At 34.4% G+C, this 15,661-nt stretch overlaps 1 protein-coding gene across 3 annotated transcripts in view; it reads left to right on the top strand.

The window, feature by feature from the left end:
• The window catches only part of MEMO1 (mediator of cell motility 1), a 134,300-nt gene that overhangs the window by 43,656 nt on the left and 74,983 nt on the right, over positions 1-15,661 (top strand). Inside the window, exon 2 of one of the 3 annotated variants that reach the window (XM_056813235.1) lies at positions 1,294-1,463. The exons of the other annotated variants lie outside the window; for them this stretch is intronic. The gene's annotated coding sequence lies outside the window, so the exon portion shown is untranslated. The remainder of the gene's footprint in view (positions 1-1,293; positions 1,464-15,661) is intronic. 3 annotated transcript variants of the gene reach the window in all.

Here is a 15,661-nt window from a genome sequence, read left to right as displayed (position 1 = left end):
TCTTGTAAGAGACAGAACTTTCCCCAAGATTTGAAGCAAACCAGGGAAAGTGAGAGGCTGAGATGAGGAGAGAGAGAGAGAGAGTGAGAATACCAGACATAGAGGACAGCCAGTGACAATGCCTATATTAAGGAGATGGAGCATGGAGTGCTATGTTTGATAATTAGGAAGGAGGCAAGTGTCACTGAATCTTAGAATGCATGAGGGTAGATAAGATGTAAGGTCACTGGAAAAACAGGAAGGGACTAGGTTATGAAAAACTTCAAATGCCAAACAATTTTTTATTTGATCCAGAAGGTGATAAGGAGCCATTGAAGTTTATTGAAATGTAGGGGGTGTCAGGAGGGGAAGGTCATCAGTTCAGATATACAATTTACTTATTTATTTTTTTACTAAAACATTCTAATTTATTACTTATTTATTTTTGATATTTTTTTAAAAAATGTATATTCCAAATTCTCTCCCTTCCACCCATCTCTTCTCTCACCCACATAGTAAGCAAGCATTATGATAGATCATGGAAAACATATTTCCATAGTAGCCATTTTTTAAAAAGGAAGAAAAATAAAGACACTGAGAAAATTATACTTGTTTGTATTCAGAATTATTCAGTTCTCTCTGGAGGTGAATAGCATTTTTTTTCATCATGAAGTCCTTTGGAATTGCCTTGGATCATTGTATTGCTCAGAGTAGCCACGTCCTTTTACAGTTGATAATCATTAAAATATTGCTTTTACTGCACAGTGATCTTACTGCACAATGATCTTCCCACTTCTCATTTCACTTTCTGTCAGTTCATATACCATGTTTTTCTTAAACCACCCCATCATCATTTCACAATAGTACTTTACCAAAAAATCATGTACCACAACATATTTGGCTGATTCCCCAGTTGATGAGCATCCCTTTGATTTCCATTTCTTTGCCACCACAAAAAAGGTACTATTTAAATATTTTTAAACATATAGATCCTTTTCCTATTTCTTTTGTATCTCTGGAATACAGACTTATTATTGGTATTTCAGATGGCATGTAGTTTTATGGTCCTTTGGCTCTAGTTCCAAATTGTTCTCCACAATGGTTGGACCAGTTCACTACTCCATTGGGAGTTCATTAGTTTATTTATTATCCCCATCCCCTCCAATAATTATCATTTTTGATAGATTTGAGGTGGACCTCAATTATTTTAAAATGTATTTTTCTAATTAGAAGTTATTTAGAGCATTTTTTAAGGACTTCAGATAGCTTTGATCTCTTCTTCTAAACACTTTATATCCTTTGATCATTTATCAGTTGGTGAATCCACAGTTTATTTGACAGCTGAGTGGAGAATGGACTCAAGTGGGGAGAGACTTGAAGCAAAGAGGCCAACCATAAAACTATTGCAATAGTCCAGACAGACATGAGATGATGAGGGGCCTGCACCAGAGTGGTGGCAGTGTCAGAGGAGAGATGTTGTGAAGGTAGGAGACACATGATTTGGCAACTGATTGGATGTAGGGGATGAGAGAGCCTGCGGTGTCAAAGATGCCATCTAGGTTGTGAGCCTGCATCTCTGAGAAGATGGTTGTATTCTTGACAGTAATAGAAAAATTAGGAAGACAGAAGTAGTTGTTTGCTAAATGTGTACAAAATTAAAAAAGCAAAAGAAAACAATCTACTTCATATTTTGAGTACACAGGAAAAAAATGGTTCTCTTAAAACTTGGAAAATGTATTAAGGGAACATTATTTTATTATGGATTTTAGAAGTAGCTCTTGGATTTCTGTCTCTATAGTATTTGAAGTAAAGCATAATAGAAGATGTACAATAACTACATTAAGTAACTTTTTAAAGAGAAAGTGCCAATATAATCTTTGTAATTGGAAAGTCTTTGTGTTTTTAGTTTGTCCTCTAAATTATATCTATAAAAGACTATGAATATTTAAATAAAGTTATAAGAATTTTGAGGAAAATGATCTTTACTTAAACCCTTTTTTTGGGTGCATATAACCAAGATCTATTTCCACCAAAGCACGAAGTGTCAAAATTACTGAAAAACCCATTTGCTAGAACAGATAGATAGCTTCAGGTTTCTTTATTGTGTCCCATATTCATTCTGATTCCTAATGCTAATGTGATCAAATATCTAGGCATTAGTCATTTGGCTCTCAGTTTGTTTGTTTTTTTAAATAACAGTTAATTTTTCTTTTCTCTTTGGGTGATTATTCTTTGGTTGATCCAAATCAGAGGACAAATGCTGCTCATGGTTGCAGTGATCCTTTAGCTGACATCTTGGCCTTTTTTTTTTGCAGTGAAGTTTAAAATATTTTAAATTTAGGTTGGGTGGGGGGGAGTTTTGAACATTTTTGTAGGTTTTGTAGGTATTTTGGACAGTGTCCTATTTTTTTGCTTAAATGGTTCCTAGTCTACAATTGTTCAGTTTACTGTCCTGGGCCTGGGGAATACAAAGGCAAAAATGAAAATGGCTCTCTGTCCTTAAGGAAAATTTTGACTAGCTAGTGGAGACTATTCCCAAAATCTCCACTTAAGATAAACACCCAAACCAACCATCTCTCTTTCCCTCTTCAAATCCACTCCTTTGGACTTGTCCATTATCTTCCCAACTTCACTCATACTTTTCCTCTCCCTTGTTTGATCTTTTTGTGTATTGTCTTCCTCCATTAGATTATAAGCTCCTTTCTAGTATTTGTATCTCCAGTGCTTATTTAGCACAATGCCTGGTACATGGTAGGCGTTTAATAAATGTTTTATTGATTGATTGACTGGCATAAATATAAATGTATAGGTATGTATAAAAATGATGCAATATATGTACAAAGTGATTTTTATGCAAAGGCACTAGACCTCTAGTTTGGGTGGATTGGATAGGAGAGATCAGGAAAAGTTCCTTGTAGAGGTTGTGCTTGAGGTGAGCCTTGAAGAATAAGGTTTCTGAGGAATGGAAGTGAAGGGGACACAAAGATAGGAAGGTGAGATCACATACCGGGTATAAGGAAGGCCAGTTTAGTTTATAGTAAGTTAATTTTGCCTTATAGCTTATCAATTTCAAGTAGCATTGGTATAGATAATTAATTCATACCATCATTCACTCTTATGCTATTCTCATGTGTGGCAGTATACAAAAATATTTAAACACTCCTGGGCATAACGGAAGGTTATACAGGTGTGCCTTTTTTGTAAAAGAGAAAGAAGCTCCACTTATAGATAATTATGGGATTAGAAGATGAAGTATTATGTGTATTCTAAAAATTGTGTAATGACTTGTATAGTACCTTATAAGTAGGTACCAAATGAATGTGTGTTGGTTTTGATTTTTTTTCTTTTCAGTATGCCCTTTAAGCTAAAAGTACAATAAAATAAGTACAAAATGTGACATTAATTCAGTAAAAAGAGAACTTCAAAAAATTATTTTATTTTATTTTAAAATATTTTTCCTTGTTTACATAATTCATTTTCTTTCCCTCCCTCCTCCCAGAACCAATAACTATTCCACTGGGTTGTACAAATGTTTTCACTTGATACCTATTTCATCGTTATTCATTTTTACCATAGAGCTGAAACCCTAAATCATATATCCATATAAACAAGTGATAAGTCATAAATTTTTCTTTTGTGTTTCTACTCCTATAGTTCTTTTTCTCAATGTGGATAGCATTCTTTCTCATAAATCCTTCAGGAATGCCCTGGATTATTGAATTGCTACAAGTAGTAAAGCCCTTTACATTGGATAGTTCCACAATATTTCACTTTTGGTGTACAATGTTCTCTTGGTTCTGCTCATTTCACTCTGCATTAGTTCTTGGAGGTCTTTCCAGTTCATATAGAAATCCACCAGCACAATAGTATTCCATTACCATCAGTTACCATGGTTTGTTCAGGCATTCCCCAATTGAAGGATACCTCCTCATTTTCCAATTTTTTGCCACCACAAAGAGTACAGTTATGAATATTTTTGTACAAGCATTTTTCATTATTATCTCTTTGGGAAAAAGAGAACTTTTGATATGATTTCTAACCAGAGAGCAGGAATGGCTCTTGGAGTCAGTTGGAGCCAGTGACCATTTGGAGACTGGGAGCCACATAAACACAGAAATGAGACATCATCCAAAGTACCTAAAAAACCCTACAAATATGTTTAAAATTTCCTCTAAATTGGAGTTAAAGCATTTTAAACATTACTGTAAAAGGGAGGCTAATTTGTAGTAGATCATATTTGAAATAGAATTTAAAGGGTGTTATGATTGGACAAGTTGAGACATAATTGAAATAGACAGAGTGAAAGGCCTGAGCCAAGGATTAGGTAACATGGGTTATTCCTGTGTTTTAATAAATAGAAATTAGGATATTTTGGCCAGAGCATTGGACGTATGAAGGGGAATTAGAATGATATGGAGTAAAATTATGAAGGGCTTCAATTGTCAGGCAAAGCAATCTGGATCTTATTTAGAAAACAAGGTACCACTGAAATGTATTTTTTAATTTATTTTTTTATTTTTTATAGAGGAGTACTTTGTGTAATATTGATTAGAGTTATGCCTTAGGAAGATTAATCTGATGATTGGAATGTTTTTGCAAGTATAAAATAGAATGTTTCATAGGTTGAAACAGAGGAAATAGTATAAAAGATGTCATCAGAGAGATGTATGATAGGAGAAGATGGCTTAGACCTGTCTTGAGAATAAGTTGTAATTTATGGATAACCCTTGTATTTCATTGGTTTTCATGCAGGGTCAAACTTCTTGAGGGAAGGAACTGTTGAATTTTTGCCTTTAGATCTTTATTGCCTTGTATGTACAGTAGGTGCTTAATAAATTCTTGTTGAAAGAATGAATAAAAACACCCCTATGTACATCTGTTAGACTCTCTGTAGAGCAGTCTTTGGAGAATATGGATAAGAATATCATGGGGTTAGATACTTTCTTTCTCTTTCTCTATCTTTGGAGAGATACTCATTAATTGAATGTTATTGAAGTATAAAATGATGGACATAATGCCTAACTTTGATCTTGAACTCCAGAGATCGTAAGCCCTAACAACAGGTGGAGATCAAAGGTAGAAGGTAGCAGCAGTGGGAGGTAATTATGACAGTAACTGACATGTATATGTAATGCTTTAAGAGTTACCAAATGATTTATGTACATTATATCAATTGGAGTTTCTACTAATCCTGTGAAGTGAGTAATCCCCATTTACATTTGAATAAATTTGAGACTTAGAAAGCTTAAGTGATTTGACCATGGACCCACTCAGTAGTGCCAGAGCTGAGATTTACATCTAGGTCTTCCTGTTCTTCCCATCTTCCCATCTGTGTTACATCACATTATCTCTGGTAAAAGCTATATAAATGGAGAGCAAACACTTGGTGTAATTATTATACCCCTAGTTTCAGTAAAAACTGGTATAAGACTTGTAGTTCTTGAAGAAATAACTTATTGGAATTATAAAGAAAGAATGATCAATATGTGCTGAAAATATATATAAATTTCTTATATTGAATGGAGTTTGCATTAATAACCTCAATCCTCAGTCTGGTATTCTCTAATTCTTCATTTTCAATAGCCAAATAGTTTAAGACAAGTAATTTTTATAGTTCTAAAAATACAAAGTCTGTTCTTATTGCATAAAACCACAATTATTTAGCTTTCTATTGGCCTTAGGAGTGGTACTGTTCTCCCTTATCATGTACACACATACACATACTCTTACTATCCATGAACATGCTCTATTATTATAAATCCAAATTGTTTTATGGTGGCAAATCTTTAGAAAGCTCTGTTTTAATGTTTATACCAAAACTTTATAAATCTTAGGAAGGTCTTCTTGAGGGTTAAAAAAAGCTTTTAAAATTGAAGGATTTAGATTTTTGTGATGTATTTCCTGTGACTAACTTTTAGGTTGTTAATCTTGAAGTTTAAAAACATCAAGAACTTTACTGTGTGACCTCAGGCAGATAATCTAACTTCTCTTGGTCTCAGTTTCCTTATCTTTAAAATGAGGACACTACTCATGTCTTTAGAGTATTCTGAGAGGGAAAGGCTTTATAGACATTAAGTCATTTTAAGTAAGTTGTTATTATATCCTTTGTGAATTTCTGTTACTCAGTTGTCTATTTTCCTTGTACATTTAAAATAAGATTTGATTTCTAGAAATTTAATTTTTATACATATTTTCTGTAACAAATATAATTTAAAGTGGGGTAGAGAATGTTTAAATTACTCCCTTATTTTTAGCTTTTATATATAATACATAGTCAGACTTCTACTCAGATTAATCATTAAATATTTATTTGGTATTATACTAGGTATTTTTTTGGGGGAAATCCTATATAGAAGTAGGATATTTTTGTTCTTTTTTTCTGCTATGTTACTTATTTTCTGTATCTCTTTCTTACAATGCTATCTAAACTAATAATATTTGGAAAGACCAATTAAAATGAAATATTATTCATAATAATCTAGTAGGGATCTTTGTTGAAGCAAGAATTATGTAGGCAGTATAGAAGTGTTACAAAAAAGATAATTCAGTTCAGTTCAATTCAGTAAACATTTATTAAGCACTTACTTGCTTCATGCCAGGTACTGTTCCAAGTGTTAAGGATGCAAAAATAAAGAAAAAGTAAGAAAAGACAGTCCCTGTCTTCAAGGAGCTTACACTCTAGTGGAGAAAGACAGTATACAAAAGGAAGCTGAAAAGGGAGAAGAGGATATTGGGGGTACCTGGTACTGGGACATGATGTTCCCTGGACTTGAAACCATGTTAAAGCTATTGATGGAAATTGAGAAATTAACCTGAAAATTTTTTTTAAAGTTTGGAGCCCTCTCTAAAGGAAGGCTTTTAGAGGAGCTTACTGTTTCATTTGTCCAGTCAAAGAGGAGAGGCAACTGAGAGAGTTGAGATATTGAATATCAGAAATTGAGTCTTTTAGCATGGTGAAAATCCAGTAAAGGTTCAGGCACAGCAAAATGGGAGTTAAAGCAGGCAGTCTGAAAGGGTCTGTAGAATTTACCTGCTTTCAGACTGCCATCTTTGGCACAAACTTGCTTTATAACTTTGCTGCTTTGCTTTTCCTAGTCATGATTCACAAATAGAATGTATTAATCTAGGAGAAAATAATAGAAAAAGTCCAGCTATTATAAGCCAGTCTTTCTCTATAAACTATTATATCTTCATAGAGTCATAGAATTTGAAAGTTAGAAAGTGCCCCAGTGTCTAGCTAGTCCAACTCATACATAAAAGGAATTCCCACTATAATCTACATGACAAGTGGTTGTCCAGATTTTGAATGAAAACCTACTAAACGGCAGAACATACCGCCTCTCAGAATGGCACGGCTGCCCATTCCACTTTTGAACAGCTTTAATTGTTAAGAATCCTCCCCTACCCCGGGTTTTTAAATTTTCAACAACTTCTTTGAGCTAACATTCACCAAAAGAGACACCAAAAAAAAAAAACCTTAGGTGATAACTATTTTCACAAATGTGGGTAAACAAAAGATCCTTTTCAAAAAGGATGTATTTTCCTCTCCCAAATTTGTGTGTGGGAACCCAAATCTCAATAATAGATGAGACAAAATCCAAAGTTAAACATGCGTCAGGAAGAATAGGAAAGTCAAGGCACAACTACAACCATTTCCACAACCCAAAAGTTATGAGGAATAAAGAAGAGATAATAGAAAATGGGAGAGAAGGAGGATAGGTGAAAGCTCTTCTTTTGTTTTTCCTAAGTGACTAGAATGGGATGGATTCCAATCCTGTTTTTTATATTCCATCTGACCATATTGATGATTGGGCAGTCAGCTAGAAGAAATCACAGTATGGTTTCAGAAATCATCACTGTCTATCTCTGCAGAATCAAAGAGGTCTTGCTGGTGTTTGAAGGAAGAAGGGGAGCTTGAATTCTTGCCTGTGTCTTCCTATTCCCCTGCTTTCTCTTCACTTGACTCTTCTGTTACTATCTCTTAATGCTGAGTCAAATTAAATTAACTGCCCAAATCAGATCAGTGGTGGTTATTGGTGGAAACCCTCTGGGTATGAGTGTTTGGGCATTTGAGAGCCCAAGGGTAGCTGGCTTTGGGTAAATGATAATGCAGAGTCATTTTCTTCAACCTTTAGTCTCCAAAGGAATTTTCCCTTGAAATCAAGTTTAAATTTGCCTCCTTGCCAACTTCCCAGTACTCTTGGTTCTCTGGGGCCAAACAGCAAGTTTAATTCTTCCTCCATGAGATACTCCTTCACATACTGAAGAGGGATATCTCTTTTGTGTCTTCTGGCTAAATATGCCTGGTGAGTGTCTTCTATGAGTTTGATGATGGATCCTTCTGTGTTCTTATTGATGTGGTTATTCTCTATGTAGATCACAACCTATTCAAACTTTCTCATCCCCGTATGGCCCTTGATTATGTTTTTACTTCCTCCATAGAAGGTTCACTTAATGTATTATAAGATATCTAGAGGGACCTTCTAAGAGATCCTTTACTGTTGTGTGACTAATGGTGGAGCATGTGAGCTTTTTGTTGGTTATATCTAACTCTAAGAACATAATTATATCTATTAATACTTATTTTCTAGTTCAGGTCTTTGTTGATATTGAGTTTCAGCCTGCTTATGAACAACATACGTGTCTCTGTTGCCTTTTGGGTGGCCTGTAACTTGGAATACCAATCATTGAAGAATTCATGACTTGGACCTAAACAATATTATCAGGAGTACTGATTTTTAAAAAACCTTTGAGAAAGAGATTGGGATCATTAAAAACAATGCAGTTTTTGAAATGTAGCCCAACTTTGTTTCCTATTCAGCTTTGGGCTTAGACTTTTTTTTTCTTTTGGATTGAGGGTGGAATTCGATGGGGTTGGGTAGGTTCTTTCATTAGTATCGAAAACTTCTAGCATGGATAGGTGTCATTACAGATCCCATAACTAATAAGTATCTTATTGTCTTAAAGAATTTTTTAGCTTATTTTTTAGTGTCAGGCTATCCAAGGTATATTATTGATGTATCAGTTCAAATAGGTTATGTGTCCATCTACAAATGATAGTCAACCCAAAGTCATTTAAGGATGAAAATGGAAGGTAGATAGCTTTTATTTTTCCTGTTTGGATATTTAGACTGAATGATTATAGATCTCATTTCAGAGATTTTGAGGTGTTCTGGAGTTTGATGCAGTCAGCACAATGTCATCTGATAACCTGAGCCTTTGTAGATTCTCAGCAATTACTTACCAGTTTCATCAAGACAATATACCTTGGATAGCCTCTCCCTGAAAAATAAAACTTGGTTCTCTCTCCTTTGCTGCTGCTGCTCCTTAAAAAACAAAACAAAACAAAACAACAAACCCTTACCTTTTGTCTTAGAATCAATAATGTGTATTGATTCCAAGGCAAAAGAGTGTAAAGGCTAGACAATGGGAGTTAAGTGACTTGCTCAGGATCACACAGCTAGGAAGTGTCTGAGTCCATATTTGAGACCAGAATCTCCTGTCTTTAGCCTGGTTCTTTATTCTAGCTGCCCTTCCAATGCCTCTTGCTCTTTTTTATTAGGTGATACTTCTTATAATTTTCCATTATTCTTTGTAAGATTTTATGAATTAGTTTATGTTCTATTTTTTAAATGGTGATTCATTTACTCCTCAAAGCATGATAATTTATTACTCTTTATCATTGGATATAACTATAATTATTATTAATGGTCATAAAACTACCTAAGCAGCAGATTAGATTCCTATGACTTTTTTCTTTTGAATAATATTATATATATTTCCAATTACATGTAAAAATAATTAACATTCAATTAAAATAATTTCAGGTTCCAATTCTTTCCCTTTCTTGCTTTATCCCCAGTTCTTGAGATAGCAAACAATTTGATATAAGTTTTTACATGTGCAACCATGGAAGACATCATAATCATCATGGTGTGAAAGAAAACAGACCAAAAAAAAAACCCACCAAAAAAAAAAGAAAGAAAAGTAATATTGAAATCTGCATTCAGACTTCATTAGTTCTTTCTTGTAGGTAGATAGAATTTTTCATCATGAATCCTTTGGCATTGTCTTGGATTATTAAATTGCCGAGAATAGGTAAGTCATTCGTGGTTGATCATTGCTACAGTATTACTATTGCTATGTATAATGTTCTCCTGGTTCAGCTCACTTTACATCAATTCATATAATTCTTTCCATGTTTTTTTCTGAAATAAACCTGCTTATTATTTTTTATAGCACAATAGTATTCTATTATAACAATATACCACAGCTTTTTCAACTGTTCCCCAATTAATTGTAAAAGAAAAAGACTGGGCAAAGATTTTCTGAGCAGAAACTGACTTTATTGTGAGAGCCTCAGTCACAAAAGTCAGGATCTGCAGAAATATTCACCATGAGTTTTTCAGGTGACAAGTATTTATGCTTTATGCAAAAGAGCTAGGTTACACAAATTCATGTTAGAGAGAATTGGCCAACTGCATCTTCCTTCTCCTGGAAGTAGGACATCCTTTCATTCTTTCTATAAGGCAGATAACAGAACCACCTGTACCATATATGTTAAAATAAAGATGGCCAAGGTCACTATGATTGTATTTTAAGTGAGATAACATGAATCTACAGCTTCAGGAACTCCGGATGTATCCTAGGACACTGAAGACATGCACAGTCTTTGTGACTAGAATATCTTGTAAGTTACTAAAGGTAATTAGATAAATTATTTTAATCATACTATGTTGATTTATGATTCTCATATAGTTATTTGCTCAACTAGTAACTTGAACTATCACTATTAAAACTATAGTTACATAGATGAACTTTTGGTGTAAATTACAAAGTAGATTATTTAAATTTATTGTCAGGATTAATAGTCTAACAATTAAACCTATCCAAAAGAGGCTTATGTTGTCTTAGTGGGTAAATTTTCCCTCTGGAGGATTTCAAATAGAGGCTGGATGACTATTTATTAAGCGTGTTGTAGTGGAGATTCTTTTTTTGGATATGATTGAACTAGGTGACTACTGAGATCTATTCCACTTATTTTGATAATGGGAAATCCTGTTTAGCTCTCAGTCCAGCATAATGATTGAATTCTCAAGAAGCAATATTTCTTAATTTTTAAGTTAGTTTATTAATCAAGAAAATCTAAACTAGCCAGTTGACTCTGTCTTTAACCCAGAAAAGATGCTAGTGACCAGGATTAAAACTGATTTGTCAGAGAAACTGCTCTAAGGACAAATATGACTCTAGAGGCCCTAAGATGATATCAGTAGAAGATGCCTCTCAAAATTAAATACCTACATCAAGAGACTTTGAGCTCTTATACATAATGGACAGAATTTGGCAGTGGTTTTTGAGTTACCCATTCCTTTGGTCCTCCCCATGTGCTCATATTTTATTTTTTGTTTGTAAGATCCTTGTGCCAAAAAGGAGAGTGTTCCCTAATGGCTTCCTGTCAGTGTGTTTATCAGTCATTTTTAATATCATGTTAAGAAACACCTAAGTATAGTTAGACCTTCCATGAATTGTATAATACCTTCTGGCCCTTATGTGTCTTGCTGAGACAGTTTTGAAATATATAGATATCATATATGGAAATGATGACAATTAATATTGGAATGTGATAATTTTAATACAAAACCTTTCTTAAACCTGGACTAGCTTTTGTTAAAGGTAGGGTAGAGACCTGATTTTTCTTTATCTATAAACAAGAACTCTCTTAGGTGAAGGAAGTCTGCAAGCTCTAGCAGCCAAAAACTAGGCAGCCATGTTGAAATGGCCACTTGACAGAATGTATTAGAGTCTTCTGGTCTTAACAAAGATACTTCCCTTCCTGTGATGAAGCAATGAGAAAGGGATTGAGTTCTTTGAATATACCTCCTCAGTTACTATTTACAAATCAGTTACTATTTACAAATGTCTTGGGATGTCCTGGGATGGGGTAGGGGGAAGACATGACTGAGTGATGAGGTCACAATAGGTATATATTGACCTTGAACCACAGGAACTCTTTCTTTTATTCCCTACTCAAGCACCTTGGTGTCTGTTGAGATTATGGAGGAAATAAACTGGCTAGTTTAGATTTTCTTGATTAATTAACTTAAAAATTAAGAAATACTGCCTCTTGAGAATTTCAATCATTACATCAGTAATCTCAACCCTTAAACCTTATCCTTTACTAATGCCTTCCTACATAGGGAGGAGGTAACTGATACACGATACCTTTAATTAGTGATTTAGAGTATGAAACTGCATTATTGCATTGTGGGGACAGGTGATGTATAAGTTATTTAAGAAATGTATATAATATATGTGTGTATACATACACACATATGTATAAATACATAATAATATATATGCAGGTATCCCTTCCACATTGTAAGGATTTAGGGGTACAGAGGTGGTGAGGGTTTAACACCTCTGCAATCTGGAAAATTCACATAAAATTTTTTGGCCCTCCCTTTGTGCCAGGGAAATTTTATTTTGTATGAGGTAATTTAAATATTTTATTTTTTCTTTTACAGTGTTTTTATAGTGCCTTAGAGTAAAATCTGGGTTAAATATTTGGTCATAGGTTACATAGTTTCTAAACTTTTCCTGTGTTGTCTACAGCTTCCACAAAACTGCAATATTTAGAAACCATGATGGAGAAAGTCATTATGTGGAAGGGATACCTGTAATGTATAATAATAAATTATTTGAGCCACAAGTTAAATTTCTATTACTGTACAATTTTTCCATGACTACATAATCACATCTCATATAGGCAGGTAATTTTATAGATGCCTCTTTTATTATAATTTGAAATTTGGTTTATAACATAAGACCCCACAGCTGAAAATATCAATTCCATCCTACTTATTCTCCAGGCTTTGGGCTACCTCTTAATTTGGTTCTTAGTTTTAAGCAGAAAGCATAATTTTAATAAACCCTTGAAATGCTGATAGCTTAAAGACTTGCTTCAGGCTTGGGCATAAACTTTTGGTCTTTCTCTTGAGTTTGATCAGGTCAGAGACTGCTCAAATTGTTGCCTTAGCCTTTGGTGTAAGTTTTTGGTTTCAATATATACATGATCTAATTGGCTACACTGTTGATTGCTCTGTCCTCAAACTCTGCCCTGAGCTTTTGGCAAAAAGATCTGGACCCACTTTGGGTCTACCAACTACTCCAAACTGGGATCTATGTCCTCACCATAGGCCCAGAATGGGACTCCTGGCTTTGCTCTGGGCCTACACAGATCATCCCACTTCAGCACAGATTACCCTGAACTGGGATTCTGGATTTTAACACAGACTGAGAATTTCAAGGGATGTGGGTTGGTTGGACCTCTATTTTGCCCAGGCAGCATCTCAGGATCTGAATGTTGGCTTGGACTTAGGTTCTGAATGTGGAACAGAGATGTGGAGTGGGGGGGTGTGGCTTGCTCTTGGCTGGCTCTTCACTACTTACTTTAGCCTCCTGTTGACTATGCTCCCCTCTTACCCCAGTGTCCCAGATGTTTTCTGCCTACCTTTTCAGTTTTTCTTTTTTTGAAAGTTGTTTCGCTCTGTATCTTTTTTTGGTTCTTTCACTCCTGTATTTGTTTTGTGGCGTTATTTTAATATTGTCTGGAGAAGATTCTCTTGGTGACCCTGAGCTTCTTTACTTTACTCTGCCATCTTGGCCCCACCCCCAGAGGTCCCCTTAGATCAATATAATATTAATAGAGTCAATAGAGAAAAATCACAACTACCATATTCCTATTTTGTCTCCCTCTTCATCAAGGAGAATAATTATCAAACTGGAAAGGGTAGAACATTTAAAAAAAATAACTAGATTTTATTGTTTTCTAGTATCCAGCATTTTTTCTCCTACTTTTTGCATTCCTCTTCACCTCTGGAGAGTCAGGGAAAGAAGAAAAATAAAACCTTTGTGTAACATAGTTGTAGTCAAGCAAAACAAGTTTCCTATGTTTGCTGTCTTATAAATTCTTCATATTAATTCATCACCTCCTGTTAAGATATGGGTAGCACATTCTTCATGGATCATCTAGATTCATGGTTGGCCAGTGAGTTGAAGAGGAAGAAGAAATGCTATTAAGAGGGAATTTATACTCTTAAGTAGGTGAGTAGTTGGTAAGTGAGAATTGATACTCTTAAGTAGATGAGTAGTTGATAAGTGAGAATGAGGTAGGAAGAGAGAATCTGATTTTTTGAGTTCAAGATCCTTGTATCATAAGGATTCTAACTTAGGGTAATAAGACTTAAAAGATAAGATCACTGACTGAACCATTATTAAGGAATTGTGGAGAAAGGAAAAGTTCTTAAGAGTTAGAGATAGGTTAATCTTCCCTAAGAGGGATAGAGGAAAAAAAAAATGTATGTTTCAGAAGTTATAAATCAATGAATCATATCTTGATTCCTAGCAATAATTTTGACTAGGTTATCACTTGGATGATTGGTGAGTGCTTAGAAACGGGTTTGAGAACATCAAAGACTGCCCACTGCTGCTTTAAAATTTTTTTAGAAATATGAACTTAAACATTTAACATTTGAATATATGAAGAATAGAAGATGATTGTATGTGAAACCTTGAATCTATTATAAGTTTTTTTTTCATATATAGCTATGTTAAATTTTGATACAGTGGTATAACATGGTGGCCCATTCTAAATTTACTTCTGTGTGGTTTATATTGCATTGATCTTTGCTTTTTTTTGGCGTTATTGTCACTATTCATCCATTTCCCCATTCCAGTTTTGTAACAAGTATAGCAAGCAACATAATTTCTTGTATTAGGTGTATTTGAAGAATCTGTCCAAATGGCATGCAACTTGGTACAGTCACTTTTCTGCCAATAGGGAAGCCATGCTTCATTATTAGTCATGATTGGTCATTGCATTGACCAGAGTTCTTAAGTCTTTCCAAGTTGTTTTCCTTTATGTTGTTGTAATCATTATATAAATTGTTTTTTGCTTATGATCACTTTACTATGCATCAGGTCATAGAAGTTTTCCCAGTCATCTCTGTATCAGTCCCTTTCTTCATTTCTTATAGGACAATAATACTCAGTTATTTCATATACCATATTATGTTCAGCCATTCCTTAGTTGATGGGTATCCATTTTGTTTCCAGTTCTTTTCTCAACAAAAAAGTGTTGTTAGGAATATTTTGTATATATAGATTCTTCCCATTCACTTCTGGTTATAAGTCTAATAGTGGCATCACTGGATCATGTAGATTTAGTAACTTTTGGGTTATACTTTGCAACTGATTTCCAGAGTGGTTAGGACACTTCACAGTCTCAGTTAATGAGCATATATTAAATGCTGACTATGTTCCAGGCACAGTGCATTATTGTGCCTATCTTCCTATCTCTCCCCCACCTCCCCCCCAATAATTGTTATCTTCCTTTTTTTGATCATCTTTGCCAATCTGATGATGTGATTATGGAATTACTTTATTTTGCATTTCTCTTGTTTTTTATTTGAATCATTTTTTCCCTTTTGGTTTGTTAATAGATTTCATTTTTTTTTAAACTGACTTCATATCTTTTGATATAATTCTGCTTCTGAGCGAGTCTTTCCACGCGTGTGAGACCAAAATGTACTTGTAGAATTGGGCAGTGGCTCTTCAGATACTCCTTCAGGGAAAGTGGCTGTGCCTGACAAATCTCCTGTAGCCAACTGTGTACTAATTCTGC

This window comes from Monodelphis domestica, chromosome 1 (assembly GCF_027887165.1).
Source record: "Monodelphis domestica isolate mMonDom1 chromosome 1, mMonDom1.pri, whole genome shotgun sequence".
NCBI classification, from domain to species: domain Eukaryota; kingdom Metazoa; phylum Chordata; class Mammalia; order Didelphimorphia; family Didelphidae; genus Monodelphis; species Monodelphis domestica.
Note: the sequence above shows the minus strand (reverse complement) of the source record. Positions and strands in the feature narration are given on the sequence as shown.